Source organism: Prorops nasuta, unplaced genomic scaffold (assembly GCF_024137725.1).
Source record: "Prorops nasuta isolate Cenicafe-Biocafe unplaced genomic scaffold, Cenicafe_Pnas_1.2 PNAS00009, whole genome shotgun sequence".
NCBI classification, from domain to species: Eukaryota; Metazoa; Arthropoda; class Insecta; order Hymenoptera; family Bethylidae; genus Prorops; species Prorops nasuta.
The window spans coordinates 3,851,314-3,867,518 of record NW_027116806.1 but is presented as its reverse complement, the minus strand read 5'-3'; the positions used below and the strand labels follow the sequence as shown (position 1 = coordinate 3,867,518).

General features: G+C 34.4%; 1 protein-coding gene across 3 annotated transcripts in view; it reads right to left on the bottom strand.

The window, feature by feature from the left end:
* CNMa (CNMamide) overlaps positions 1 to 9,137 on the bottom strand; it is a 90,027-nt gene extending 80,890 nt beyond the window's left edge. Inside the window, exon 1 of one of the 3 annotated variants that reach the window (XM_066731919.1) lies at positions 8,982 to 9,137. The gene's annotated coding sequence lies outside the window, so the exon portion shown is untranslated. Of the gene's footprint in view, positions 1 to 3,459; positions 3,517 to 8,569 lie in introns of those variants that run through there. The other 2 variants (XM_066731915.1, XM_066731918.1) reach the window with 2 other exon arrangements.
* Positions 9,138 to 16,205: the final 7,068 nt, after the last annotated feature.

The following is a 16,205-nucleotide window of genomic DNA, read 5'->3' as shown; positions in this document are numbered from 1 at the left end:
AAACTCCTGGTGTGCAAACGGGTATGAGTATAATTGGGTATGTGTGCAAATAAATTTGTGTGCAAGTGGGTTTCAATCTAAATTTTGTGGTGTGTTTAAATGGGTATGTGGGCAAACGGTTATGCGTATAAATTGGTATTTGGGCAAATGATTATGTTCGTAGTTGGGTATGTGTGCAAACGGTTATGTGTGCAAACGGCTATGTGGGCAAATGGGTATATGCACCAATGGATCTGTAATCGTATGGGTATGTGCGCAAGAGGGTATGTGTGCAATCGGTTTAGTAAAATTTGTGGTGTCCAAACGGGTATGCGCACAATTGGGTATGTGGGCAAATAAATTTGTGCGCAAATGGGTGCCACTCGTTAAGAAGGCTATAAAAGGATAGGAATTTGTTTAATCCTAAGGAATCCTGAAAAAGTCTATTGGAAGATTTTATAGATCTACAAAGAATTAAATAAGATTTTTAAAGATCTAAAAAGATTTTGCTACATTAAAAGTCTTCTAAAGTCCTACTGAAGGGTTTTTTATGTTTAGAGAAAAATAAAAAATAGGATTTTTAAGGATTGATATGGTACTGTAGAAGTAAAAAGAATTTTTTCAGAAGTCTTTAACGTTTTTTACGACTGAAGGAGAGACTTAACGTTTTGACTGGAGTTGGCGGCAAAGGGAAGCTGACCGATGTGTTGATTTAAAAGCTCGCTACCTATTACGGTCTTGCAATTCGTGGAAATGCTAACTTAAAAGAAGACATGAAGAAAGGAATTATAGTCCATACTACCACTTGATTTCGACGGATGAAAAACCACAGCATTATTTGCGTCCTAGAGGGATCGACACGTGGTGCAAGTATAACTCTGCGTAAGCAAGAAATTGAATTTTCAATCATCCAGTATCATTGCAGGAAGATTTACAGGAACATATTTTTCCAACTTACGAAGATTTATCCCGAGATAATTTGTTTGAGCGGTGCTTGGGCAGATTTACTCAAAACGTAAACGACTCGTTTAATTTAACCTTGTGGTGTTTGGATCCGAAACATTTAAAATGTGATTTTAAAATCACCGAGATTGTTGCATTTTTGGCCGGTAGGTTGTTTAACGATGGGTACATATACATACTTAGATTTATGAACGACCTTATGTTGGAAGTTGGCCCGAATTGCCAAAGATATGCTGATTATTATCGCATAAGAATCGAGTTAGCAGACAAGATTGACGATCGAGGAGCATGTCAAAAGAGGTAAATATGGCTCGAAAAGAAGAAAAACCAGCGGAAATATATCAATTTTTGGAGGAAGAAGGTTTATTTTACAGTCCTGGATTAGTAAATTAAGGGGGTATTATCGATAATAGATTTACAATTCAAATTTCGATGAAATTTATTTTACAGGTGCTTTTTGTCCTAAAATATATTCAGTTCAAATTTCGTAATGATTAATTATCTATAAGAAAAGTTATGAGCATTTTTAATAGGGTTTATTCAACATGGCGGTTTATGGGAAATCACAATTTCTACCACTTCTGTCATAAAATTTAAAACATTTATAATTAAGTTTGGAACTAAACTTTAAAGGGATTTAAAGAAATAACTTACGGTGAATTTGAATGCTGAAATAGGATGATTAGTTACCTGTGATTGTAGTAATAAGATAATTACTAAGAATCTTTCCAATTTTCACAATTAATTGGCACGACATGGCAAAACCGCCAAAGATATCTGTGACTAGTTATACAAAATATACTGAACTTGCAATTCGGTTGCCTAACAATTTTTATATTTCAGACGTAATTATAATTGAAATTTGTATTAAAATTTATTATTATTAAACTTTTAATTTTATTACGAAAAATATAAAAAAATAATAAGGTATATTACTCGTGCTTTTTTGTCACATCTTTTTACTGCGTGAGTCAAATGAGAAATAAATTATATTTGACTAGTGCAGTTCTGAGGGTACCTCCTTAAATTTTGATTAGGGGGAAACTCGTAGAAATGTTAGTAAACAAAACCTTTTAATTTTGAAAATTTTAAAGGCGTTTTTTTCCAAACGTTAAATTTTCCGCCCCGTGGAATGTAACTCACAAAATTTTTCATTGATTTACTTAAAATTTTGCACAGATATTTGTTAAATTAATGTGTGGCCGCAGCATATACCTCGATATTCATCAAAAACCCATTATAAATATATTTTTTAACCGCTAGCTTATAAAAAAACCTACCTTTATTTTCAAAATAACCCTAATGTTTTACTTTTTGGTATTTTCTGCTAAATTTAGATATGTATACTTTAAATCAAGCCTTCAGCTGTTTCGATTTTAGTCAGCTACAAAGACTTGTACATTCCACGGCGTAAATCGAACGACCCAATTTTGAGCAGTTTTAGCGCCGCCATTTTCTTTTTATTAGTGAAAAAATTATTTCTCTAGTATCTTTTAACCTTAATATTAGCATGCACTTTACTGCGAATCAATAAATATTCTCATTTCTTTGTAATAAATTTAAAAAAAAACAACGTTTTACATGAGTATCCCTCCTTAATTAGGCTTTTTTATTTGTAATTTTCTATGGAATCTGTATGATCTAAAAAGAAAAATATCATCTACACTAACTCATGATTATAATATAACTAGATTAGAATCCATAATTAGCGTAGGGAAGAAATTTGTGAAATTATTAACTGCAATTATCATATGGTGATACAAATGGCTTCCTACAGACAGAACGTGTCTATAAAAAGAAGAGTGGCAAGTACGTAACGATCCTAGCTAAATTATTATCCTCGTTAAAAATAGTACTATTACATTAATCTCTTTATTAAAATATATACCATGATTATTAAACTAGATCATCTAAATAAATATTAACGAAATATTTATACTAAAAGAATACGTTGATTACAAAAATTATATAATCAAAAGTTTATTAAAGTATTTGTAATTGTAGTAAAAAAAAAAAATTACATTGAACGAAAATATGTCAAATATAAATACAAACAATTGCAGTGGATTTCATATCAAAAAGATTTTCATAAAATAAAAGTAGCTGTTTTCCTTATTGAGAAAAACCCTTCAATTTGCCTACGAAAGAAAGTCATTCATAATGATATAAAATAAATTTTGTAAGAGAAGAATATTCAGATTATTATGTTCAAAAATAAAATTCTGAACCAAAAGAAGACTTACCGGGTACTCTCTTAAATAAGAACATAAAATACCTAAACTTTTTTAATGTATAACAAACAACAATTTTATAGCATTGTTATAGTACCATAATGTACCAAATGCATGGATGTGGCTAGTCCCATTTTCAGTCAGAATTTTATATTGGGACATAATGATCTAAATATTCTTCTATTGTAAAATGTGTGTTTTATTATTTAAACCTTTAAAGAGTTGGTATTTTCTAGTTGAAAAGTAATGTCACAAATATGGTCAATTTATTTGTATATGAACTCACCATATCCAACTGAGTCCTGCCCTCACGTATAGTGGTCATTAAAGCGGCCAGGCCCGCCTGAAAAGTTTTTGCTAGTGCCTAACCCGTTTCTTTAACTCTTCTTATATATGTTCTAACAGACGGAGAATTACGGAAACACGCGTGGATTGTACAAGCCGCAACATGTATGAAACGCTAACTTCATGCTATACGAAAAGCTAAATTAGCATGGATGCATCGCGCTGAATGTCGCATGGAAGAAAAAATACTATGAGCAATTGTTATAAACGTAACACTGTCATTTAAATATATTTAGGTGCCCCGATATAACGGTAGGTAAATTTTGTTTAAAATATATTTCTACATAAATTTTCTTCTTAAGTTTATACGAAAGAATACATGCCTAAGCCAGGACAATGTAAAAACGAAAAATTCTGTATATATACTTGCTGTCGAGGCACTATCAAGTCTCTTAGACGATTGACACTAAAACTCAAACTTAAAAAGTTGTATTGAGACTGAAGTAGTAGAATATATGAAGCACAGAAACTATGTAGAAAATCGTTAAAAGCAAAGAAGAGAAATTTTACATATTACTCTTGAAGAGCATGAAAACTCAAGAGCGTTCATTGGAATGTACAAGGATCATGGAAATTAATTTGCAAAGAAATATTAATTGTGTATACGTGGCTCGCGTTCAGGCAATGCCCCGAGCATGTTCAAATGTGAGATCGATCATGGATGGAGGGGTCGAAAAACTGAAAGACTTATCACGGTTCATCGTTTGGGGTCGAGCTTCTTCAGGGTTATGCGCGTCCTCGACAAGATTCGATTGCTACGACGACGATCCCTTCCCATCCCACTTTTGTGTGTGTGTGTGTGTATGTCTCGTTCAAATAATGAATCGAGCCGACCAACTAACGCCAACCGAATTTCGCAATATCTTTAGGAGATCAAGGTCTCGTCGCTCGAACGTCCAAATGCGTCAATAGTGCGTTCTCCCACACTTTCGTCTTCTTCGAATTCTCAGAAACTCCAATGCTGCGCAAATCGCGTATCTCCCAACAGTGGACACTGACAATCCTTATACTAATTTTATAGCTTCTGTGAACACGCACGTTTCAAATTGACAAACGCGGATTCATATATAAGTATTTAAATCTCTATTCCGTCTTCGTCAGCAGGCACACCATATCGTTTAAATCGTGTATCAAACTTTGCATTTTGACCTTGAAGAGAGGAATATTGAGCAAAGCAGTGTAGAAACAATCAAAATTTATCATACTCTCTTCTTAGTTGAGATAACTGACTGAATTATCAGTGTTTTGATGAACTTGGATACGATTATTTGTTGCTTTTGCTATTTACTAAATATTGCGTGTTATCGTTGTTTTCAGTGATACTTTACCTTCCCTATTAGTGAGTAATTAATTAATCATTTCACTGGTGCAAACCCATAAACAGGGCTCTCATCTTCATGTTTTTTTTTATATAATATGTGTTATTTAAGTGTCACGTTTAGTTATATCTTAAAGCATTGATTTTCTCCTTTGCTTTATTACCGTAATAACTTTCACTGTTCATCACAGTTATAATTTTTCCTTAGCTTATCCTGCTTATTCTGAGTTTTACTAATTTAAACAAGATATGATTATATCGAATGTTATAGTGATATTGTAATAAATCTTTCAACATTACAACGAGAGTTTTGGTTAAAAAAGCTGTCCTAGACCTCGTTGTAATTTTTACAACATTTTTTTCACACTGCAAATAATATGAAATTTGGATACACAAGATACGTAAAATAAAACACCTTATAGCACAGATACAGGAAGATATATATCTTCATAGCAGTTAAAGATTTTAATATTTTGCACACGACCTTTTCGAAACGTTTTACTATTTGCATTCACAAAGATCTTACCAAAAATTGTATTAACCCTTAATAGGTAAAGATATACATGTAATTCTAAATCTATGCTTCGGGGCGTTTCAATTAATAGGCTCTATATATCGCTGTTACAGAAAATTTCTCTAATGGGTGCGTCACTTAAAATGTTTCAGAGCATAGACCTCAGAAAACATTTATCTCCGTCATTATAATGGATATCAATATCACGGAAAGAATTATTAAGCTATTATTAAGACAATAATTTTCTTAATATATAGGGTGTGTTGGAATTGATGGCCAAGCCACAAACACCAGATATACATAGAAGCATCGATTCTGAGGAGAAAACTTTTATACGAATTTTTAACATTGTAAATATTATCCAAGTTACATAATAATATAATTAGATTAAGAATGTGCATAAGTTGTTATACAATTTGGCAAAATATTAACAATATTAATAATGTTTTATAAAAGTTTACTGTAGGTATGGTAGTAATGATAAGGGTAGTCACATAACTTCTTTTCATATTGCTAATGTTTTTCGAGCTACATAAAAAAACTCGTCTACATTTAAATTAGTTAAATCGACAGCCCCTACCCTAATAACACTATTATGTTACTCCTTAAATTTGTACAATATTACAAATAACATATAATATTGTTTATGGATAATGTAATTAATAGGCAATTAATATGAAACGATTGATTTCTTTTCTTGTTATATTGTTATTTATCAAGCTATATAAAAGTTTACGTAGCTTAAACATATCGTTATGTAATTCGATAAATATCAATTAATAATACTTAAAAAATCATTAGGATTCTTCATTACTGATGACCATATTCACACAAAAATATCCTACACTGTTCTTATATTGTTATAATCAAACGAGTTATGTAATTATATTTGAAAGCTATCGACCAAACGAATTTACATCTTCATAATTTTGTATACGTAACTTGAAAAATATTAGCAACATGAACAAAAGTTATTTGACTTTTTTATCATTATTATTCTATCTATAAAAAGGCTTCTATACAATTTTTTAATATTATTAATATTTACAAAACTTTATAATAATTTATGTAGGCTCTTAGCTCAAACAAAGTTTTATGTAACTCAGATAATATTAAAAAAAAATTTAAATTGTATAATTTTTTTTTTCTCTGAATTGGTCCTTCTATTTAGGATTTGGAGCTTTACGATCATTTCTCAGGCACCCGGTATATGATATACGCGAAGAGCTTTATGCTTTTTTTCTTCTCAAAATGATAATTAGTTGATAACTAGCTTTTAAATTTAATCTTGATTCGTGATTCATTAAATCAACATTTATTATTTGTAATCAGATATGTACTTAGTACCAAGTGATTTCTCAACTTTATTAGTTCGTACGAAGTTCCTACGCGAAAGTTCATCTCTCATAGTTATAGAGATAATTGAATTTATTACGTTTACGCTCTGGGATAAAGAGAGAGAGAGAGAGAGAGAGAGAGAGAGAGAACGTGTGTGAGTGTGTGTGTTTAGTGTGGTACACCCTATATAGGAAGCGTTATTAAACGCGTGGGGACGTAAAAAGGCGTTTATCTCTGTAATTATTAGAGATATAAATTTTTTGCATAGAGGACCTTTCCTATTGCAAATAGAAAGGAGTTTCTAAAATATTAAACCTATACAAAAATACTAGGATAAACACTGTTTCGTATTCGTGTTTTGTAAATTTTCAAGTGTTGTATCCAGTATAAGTTTAGCATAAAATTTATTCTGTGCTACAAATGAATTATATTAATGCGTAAATACATAGTTTCCGAAATTTGGAACAGGAACAACTTGATTGGAGTTTTATAATCTAATTATAGTGGCTACATACGTCCATTAATCGGAAATAAAATTGCGTCCTGTTTTCCACAATGATTGCGCTAAAATTGATAATAAATCGATGTGTATATATAAATATATATATATATATATACATATGGATAGATATTTTATGAGATATATTTGCTACAGATTTTGAGGGCTTTAAGGGGATCCATTCGTGTTTTGAATCGTAGCCTTAGTCTTTCGTAAATGGAGAATGAAAGGATTAATGATAAAGTTTTTCAGCAGCGAACCGATAAGAACGCCGAGGATTGTGATTAAACACAATGTGTGTGCTTCTTAAATTTATGATTCTCTGCAGAATTTGCTGAATTTTCTTTTGATTCACTACAGACTAAACATATAAAGAATACTTCTGAATTGTGATATGATATCCGCGGGAATGATTGATCTAGAGACATGAAAATGTCCCGGATGTTGCAGTAGTTTAGTAAATTCACTGGAACACTATACCAGCCTCTGCGCAATTATTAGCGCTACAATTTTTCGATAGAATATTAATCAAAATAGTCGTTTGTTTAATCGCAAAAATGTAATAAATCTTTCGTTATACAATTGAGTTATAAGCCTTCGAAAGAAACCCTAAACGATCTAATCGATTCACGTAGTATATAATGCTGAGATATCAAAATTGCGTTCTCGCGCGATCAAAAGTTACAGACTCATTCATAACTATAGGTCTCATGCGTGATTATCTTATACAGTATGTCTGTTCTTCGAAATTGTGGCGGCCGGGGTTATTCCTTTATTTTCCACACAAATGTAAAAAGTTTCTTGTCTTTTTTTTTTTATTTTCTTCCCGTCCCTCTCTCTCTCTCTCTCTCTTTGTTGCTTCCCTTACGGCGCAATATTTTCCCAGCATAATGCACAATTATCAATGGCGTAACTAATGAGTCTCTTACTCATACGAGCTCGTCCAATCTCATCGGTTTTCCTGCAACTGTACGATTCGCTGTATCGATTCGGCTGTCAGTCTCCCGTTACAGAAATATAATTTGTTTTCGTTCTGGGTATATAATTTAAATCGAAATCTGTCGCTGCGAAACGAATTGTTTAGAAATTCCACGATAAAGCGTCAGCAGCACCGATAGAACGATTTGTTTCCTCGAATCGCGCAATTAAAATTGATACGTTTAAACGATAATGGTCGATTTCGTTGGCTTTATCAATTTATTGGCCAAGTGGCGAGAGCAGTCAGTCTCAAACTCGTAATTTCCCAAAGACTTCAATGAAGTTGAACGACGCGTGGTGAACGTACGCGGTTTCTCGATGGGATTAGCGCAGTTAAAGAAGATCGATGCATCAGTGATTTAATTCGGTGGGAGAAATTTATTGAACGAATATAGCGAACTTACTTGATGTAAAGTGAAATGTAGCAAGCGTGGTAGCGCAACAGGTTGTACGAGAGAGGAGCTACGGGGCGAAAGATGACGAGACCTCTCAGGTCGATATCGAATTCTTTCTTTTCCCCTTTCCTGATGCTCGGAAGTTTAACGGTGGAGAAGGGGGAGGGGGGGAAGGGGGGAGGGGGCAGAACGGTGCAGGACACTTTAAAAGTTTCGTGATAAGGACCGGTGGATAGCGGCTGGCAATTTTTGACACTGAAAATTAGCACTATCGGCTCCCGAAACTATCGCTCGAGTGGTCGCATCGGTTCGATTCTTCAAATCGCGCGAGAATAAAATTACGAAGAGGGGGACTCAATTAATTCTAGTTTATGGCGGTATTCGGCTGTTCTAGAGAAGCTTCGATCGATCTTGACTGTACCTGAGACGAATCTCTAGCGACTGTATACGCGGTAATATCGGAAATGGGAAAGAGCAAAGTAGGCACGCGGAGTGAGATAATTTGGTGCACTTCACAATCACTGTTTTTGCGACTATTGGTTGGCAGGGGCTGAACACTCGTGTTTTATAAGCTTGATGACCCCCACTTTGTCGTTGCCGACTCGCAAATGTCGACGGCGAGCCCCTTCTCGTGCAGCCAGCTTGGCTCCAGACGCACTCGTGTCTTCGCTTCGCTTTCCTCAACAAACGCACGTACACATGCGAATAAGGAAGGCGAGCGCGCACCAACGTATCTCCTCCTCCTCCCTCGCGCGCTTTCCTCGTCCAACTCACGTCCAATTACTCCCATTGATTATAAAAATCATCCCTGTGAACTAGCTGCGAACGCTGATCGACCGGTCAGGCCACACTCTCGTTCCCTTGTGATTTATCGACTCCCATATGATCATTCAGAAATCACACATCTCTATTTTTCATGACTCTCCCGATAGTAATTTTCCCTTGGCCGATGGAATCATCTCTATAAGCGTCCGCTAGTTATTGAACCTGCCTTGACGTTATTGCCAGTTTTCTATATCAATAATCTAAAACAGTTTGGTTATAGAGCTTTATAAATGAGCCTTTCTGCCCCTGCATGGGTCATTCACTTGGCTTCTCTCCTTTGGGAGGCTCTCGGGAGGGAAACTCTACGCTTTGTTCATAGGCAACAAGAAGTTGAGTAACAGCGTTGCCTTGAATGGGCGCGTTTTCACGGAGAGAAGCAGAGTGTTTCTCTTTCAAGTATTATAGCATATTCTGGTATAGAAAATAATTGAAGGATATTCGAGAGATAATCGGTGTAACGTTGATAAGGGTCCCATTGAGAGGCACGTGCTTCCCCCCTGTCCCCTTGTGGGGTCTCTCAACGCGCTTCACTTGAACGAAAAAAGATTGACCTTCGTCGAGAGTAGACGAACAGGAGAGGGGACGTGGAAGTGGCGCTCGAGTCATCTGATACGAAAACCTTAAAATAAGCGCAACAGCGAGATAACTCGTTTTAATTGGACCAAGCCAAAACTTCTTATTTTCAATGTTCCTCTCGATCAGTCGATCCGATTTTAACAGCAGAAACCTGGACGTTTAGCCATCATACGAGGCTCTATCGTTGCTCCTCTCAGTGGCAAATCGATCCAGCCATTCTAATTATTCGAGGGCCTTGCAAGGCCTTTGGGGAATCATCCTTCGACGACGATCGTCCATCTTCTCAATATCCATAAAGTACGGATCGAACCTATATATATAAGAGATTATCGCGAGCATCGTCGTACGGTCGATTGGGACGAAAGGAAGGCGCACACGTTACTACAGCGTATATTTTTGTCTTTTTTTTTTTATCCCCCACCTTTCTTCCATTTCTCACGAAATATTGTAATTTTGTGATAAAGCTCGACAGTCTCTCATTTGGCGAGAGAAGCAGATATAGCGCGTGTATTAAATGTACAATACGATCGTAACTTATAGCACGCGCCAATGTTTCTCGGGTCGAGCGAGGAGCAGTGTGTTTGGAACGCGACAGTTAAAGATCATGACGGACGAGCGATCTGACGCAATCGTCGTATATCCGAGTGAAAAATCTCGAGAAAAAAAGAGAAATAAAAGAAAAGATAAAGGTCCGGAGGGAAAGAGGCTCGCTGGTCGTGCGATATACAAATAGGCGAGTCTTTCGGCGTAGTTCCATCCCGCTGTCCTCTTCCCGCTCCTTCGGTGGCGTTGCCGTAAAAACGGCGCCGGATGTTCAACCAGTGTTGCGCAATCCATTTTGCCAAAGTCAAGGAAAAAAAGAGGAAACACATGTCTTCTGGCCAGAAAAACCAACGGAGCCTCCGTCTCACGGCCAGACGGGCCCATCGAATATTTGGATTTATTTCATTATTCCCTGCAAATCTCCGATTTCACGATTGGTAAAAGGGCACGCGAGTTGCTTCAATTTTGTAACATGATTAACTAGTCTGTTATTTCTGACCTCATCGATTGAAATAATGCAGTATTTTTCGACCATTATAGAAAGCTGCTTGGACTACAAAGAAGTTTAGTGCGCGAGATAGACCAATGCATCATCGATAATCTGGTGAGTGTGTACCCAACCTTACGCCAAAGTAGATTCAACGTGTGTTCTTAGAAGCTTCGATCGGACCATCGAAACACAACCATTTTCTCATAAATCCATAAATCACATGGTTATTGCGCACCGTACGCATAATTTCTAATACGATAAATAAATCTAGCATCTATGTTACCTACAAGTGAGTTCTTATATATTTAGAATGATCTATTTTACTCCCTTTTAACCAACTAGTTGCTGCAAAGGTTCGACACGAGCAACCGCGTACTGCGTAATGGTGTCTCACACTCAAAACTTGCAGCGTAAAACTCTAGAATATATGGAACATACATTTGATTTTAAAATGCAAACATCAAAAAATTCTACGTAACTGCTTTAATGTGACAGCTTAATCCTTCATTATACGAGCTAATGTAAAGCTTAAATCAAATCTGATTTCCTCTTGTAGAATTTTCGTTATATATACGTATCATTTTGGAAATTGTATCTTCATCATTTTTTTACATATTGCAATTTTTCAATTATCCTCAAACATTCGACGATCTTACTGATTTATTTTTATTTCTTTATTTCCTGCTATAATTTAGTGACATCAATAGTTCGTTATGAAAGGGTAGCTCTGGTTTTATAAACATGAGATTAGCAAATTATAGGAAATTTGCAACGCAATATTGTTCGTTGTAAAAGAAGAAGGGACAGGGAGGGGATAGACAAAGAGAGAGAGGAAGAGAGTCCAACTATTTTTGGCACTGACGAGGCTTGCAGTCTGAAGTTTGTAAACATTGCCGGATAACGCTCAAATCAAAAATCATAAGAATTTAAACCGATAGTGAACGATTTTTCTTATATATTATGTACACAATACAGACATATTACAAGCCCCTTATTTTCCTACTATATTCCTTTTGTTATCACGCTTCTTTTAGTACACACCGAGATATACATATGATACAAAATTATAAATGATTGCACGAATTTTGAATTATCGCGTATATATATATATATATATATATATATAACCTGATCCAGAATATAAAATCGTTCTGTCCGTCTGTCGCTCCCTCTCTTTCTCTCTTTCCTCACACCTCTCTTTGGCCCTCGAAGTCGATCGAACGTTCCCCTTTAAGATTTACATATCTGCCTTATACAAGCTTTCAACGTACCAACAAGATTTACAGCTAACGTCAGATTGGAAAATTATTCGACGGTTTGACAAGCAGCTGAAAGATACTCATACATATTTGGTGCGTAGTTTTGGGAATTGCGCATCTAATCCAGTTAAAAGCCTCAACCTCCAGAGGCTGGACGTATGCGCGTCTGTTTTCAAATTTCCTCTGGCAAAAAATACGATGCTATTGCGACAGAAAAAACATTGAGAAAGGAAAGCACAAGCAGAATGTATGTTTCGCCATTTTTTCCAAATGACGTAATTATTTGAAAGAAATTTAACACGAGAGTAAACGTTGTTTTGGTGGAAGCGGGAAGGGGGCGGGGAGGGTTGTTTCTTCCTTTAGGTATATATAGTTAAAATACTACGATTCTGCTACAGCAATAAGAAATATGTTAAACTTTTAATATATACAAGAAAATCTTGTGTTATGATTGAATAATTAGTTATTTGGGGAAAGAGTTCGTATATTTATCAATAATGTTATCAAACAGTTAATTTAATAGTGATATCAGTATTATTTGGCGTCTTACTTATTATAGTAGGGGAAATCCGGATAACTCTGTTCGACCGGCGGGTATCTTCGCCCACTAACAAAGTTAGCTATTTTAAAACAGATGACGATGGAGAACAATTGCTATTAAATTTCTATACATATGACGAGGTTACATTTATTTCAGATCTTGGAAACTATTCCGTAAATAGTAATATATCAGTAGTAGTTTTATAATTTTATTTGAATCAAGAAGGTTATCGCCTATATGTGCTTTGCATTTGGGTACTAAATTCCTATTGTTAAGTTTTTACAGGTAGATTTTACCTTTAAGAATCTAACCATTATATTGCAACCATAAAAAATAGCAATTGCTTCACTTCAAAAGATTTTTGTTAATGTTATTTATGGGTTAGCCTCGATTACTAAATCATCGAGTAAAGCAGGCCACTACAAAAAATGTAATTTTCCTTTGTCGGTATATATACCATCATTAGAAATGCCGAAAATAACGGAACTAGAAATAAATCAGAGTTCTTGGAAAGCAAAAACCATGAAAGTTGCTATTGAAATAATTTTATCTGAGAAGCATTCGGAGCAAAAAGTAGCAACAATATTTGGTATCCCACGAAGCACTTTGAAGAATAAATCTACCTTAATTTAAAATAGGAAAGAGGTTAACATAAATTCTAAGTTAGATCAATGTCAGAATACTTTTTTTTCCCCCGAAATTGAAAATGAATTAGTGTCTTATTTTGTCAAAGATTTGGATAATCGTCTTATACCTTTAACAAAAAGAGAATTTTTGAAGTTGGTTTGCGATTGGCCGGAAAAACTAAAAAAAATTTTATTGTATTGACAACAAGAAAGAGTGTGCTGGGAAAGATTTGTATCGCAATTGTTTTAAAAGATATCCTGATTTACTATTTCGGACTCCTGAATCCACCAGTTTCATGAGAACAGTAGGAATCAATAAATCACAAGTGACACTATTGCTTTCTAAACTTGAAGAACTGAGAACCTGTTTAATTATTCACCATTGCGAATATTTAACGCTAATGAAACAGTTGTTTCCTGTGTCCATATACTAATAAAAATTCATACGATTAAAAGACAAGAAGCATGTTGGAAAATTAACATCAGGAGAATGAAGGCGCAACACAACTGTATTGTTTCGCATTAATGCTATATAAAGAATATATTATCCCTCCTTTCTTTCTTTTTCCGCGTAAAAAGATAAGCGAACGTTTAATGTTATAAGTAGCCCTGACGAAAGCCTAGAAGTGTTGCACAAAAGATTGGCTGGATGGATGGAAATATATTTGTACAACAGCTACGAATGTTCCTAGAACGTGTACATCCCACCAGAAGACTGTGTTCTTTTGATAATAGATGGTCATTGCAACCACAAAGATTTTGCAGTTATTACGTACGTACGAAAAAATTTATATACGTATGATAAGTTTACCACTTCATATAACCCATCAGGTCGTCACTAGATCAAACTCTATAGTAATGAATCCCCATTTAAGACAGCATGTGACGCTGCTTGTGCTTCGTGGATGAGGATGAATCCTGAAATGAACATTTCAGATTCTGTTATAGCAGTTTCGGACTTTGCATCTACCGGTATACATCAATTCAATCCTGATATTTTTATACACAGTATTTTTCCAGCTTCTCTAATCACTTATATACTTCTGGCTGCTGATTTAAAAAATGATCGAGTTATAACAACATCGGTAACAATAGAAAATATTCATGATGTTCTTTAGGAAATTTTACCTCTGCCAGATGATAGTCAACGTAGGTTAATGGCACGAGTTGTAAAGAAAAAAGTGCACAATCTTTATGTCGGTTGATTCTCTAAAAAATTTAGAAAATTAAAGCAAAATTAATTTAACAAGAGTTTCTGAGAAAACGCAAAAGAAGGAAGGACAAAATACGCATAGTTCAATAAAAAGAAATGGTAACTTGCAATTATCATGCGCAGGAACTTCTGAAAAAACTATTTTTTCTGGGGTGAGTCATTTGATGATAATTAGGACATTGGGACCAATGCGATCATTGCTTTCAGTGGGCGCACATGAAAACTGCAGTTATTTTTATAAAGACATGTTCACTTTTGCATGTGGAATATGCGAAACGTAGTTCAATCAAAAGGAGACTTAAAATTATACGCATTTTCAAATCATGATCCGTATTACCCTCTATTTATTAAATGCCTATATTTAGTAAATTACCTAAACGCGCGCGTACTTTTGATTATATATATATTAGGGTGTCTGTTAAAAAGGCATTATTTTTGTTTGTTTGTTAACTATATCTAACTTGGTGTAGAATCAGATAAAAATGAGGTTTGCAAGAGTCTAGCTGATTTAGGTATTAAAAACTCGTGCCACCGCAGGTTTGAAGTTAAAAACGGGATTTCGCATAGAAAAATGATATTTTGTGACTATTTTGCATGTTATTTCTTCATTCTTCAGACATTGCACACGATGATGTAACTTTAGTTTGTTTAAGGGTCTCTGAATATGGATCCATAATGAAATTTATCTTTTGACTTGTTACAACCTTTATTTCCCGTGTTAATATTGTTTAAAATAACGATTTGCAATAAAAATTCATTATAGCCGTATCTTGAGTAATTTCTCCTTTTTTACCTCGGTGTATCTTCGCCCCTTTTCGTTCTGACATATCTGAATATGATAAGATTATCTAAATATTTTTTTGAATTTTTTGTAACATGCGTTTCATGGGTTAATGCTGTTAAAAAACATTGATTTTTGATGACAAATCCTTTTATTCCTATATCTTCTAGAATCTCTATCTTTATCTCTCTTCCAGTTTCTATTACTTCGAAATGATTAGTTTTTAAATTAAAGGTACAGGCTCTAAGCTCTACCTTAAGGATATATTGAATGCATTTTAATTTCTTAAAATTTAAATATTTTTGTTAATGAGCTCTTACGTATATTTCGATAGAATTTTTAATATATTTTACAATAAGATATATTAATATTACCAAAAATTCTATGTAAATATACGTGAGAGCTCATTATAAAAAAATATTTAAATTTTAAGAAATTAAAATGCATTCAATATATCCTTAAGGTAGAGCTTAGAGCTTGCACTTTTAACTTAAAAACTAATCATTTCAAAGTAATAGAAACAGGAAGAGAGAAAAAGATAGAGACTGTAGAAGATACAGGAATAATGGATTTGTTATCATAAATCAATGTTTTTTAACAGCATTAACCCATGAAACGTACACTGCCGGTCAAAAGTTTAAGACCACTTGAGAAATTTGGTGGAAAATCACAGTTACTTCTTTAAACGTGCATAACTTCGAAATGAGGAAAGATACAATAAAATTCAAAAAACCGTTGGAAAGCTGATAAAATTCTACATATAGTGGAATTAGCTCAATGCACGGGAAACG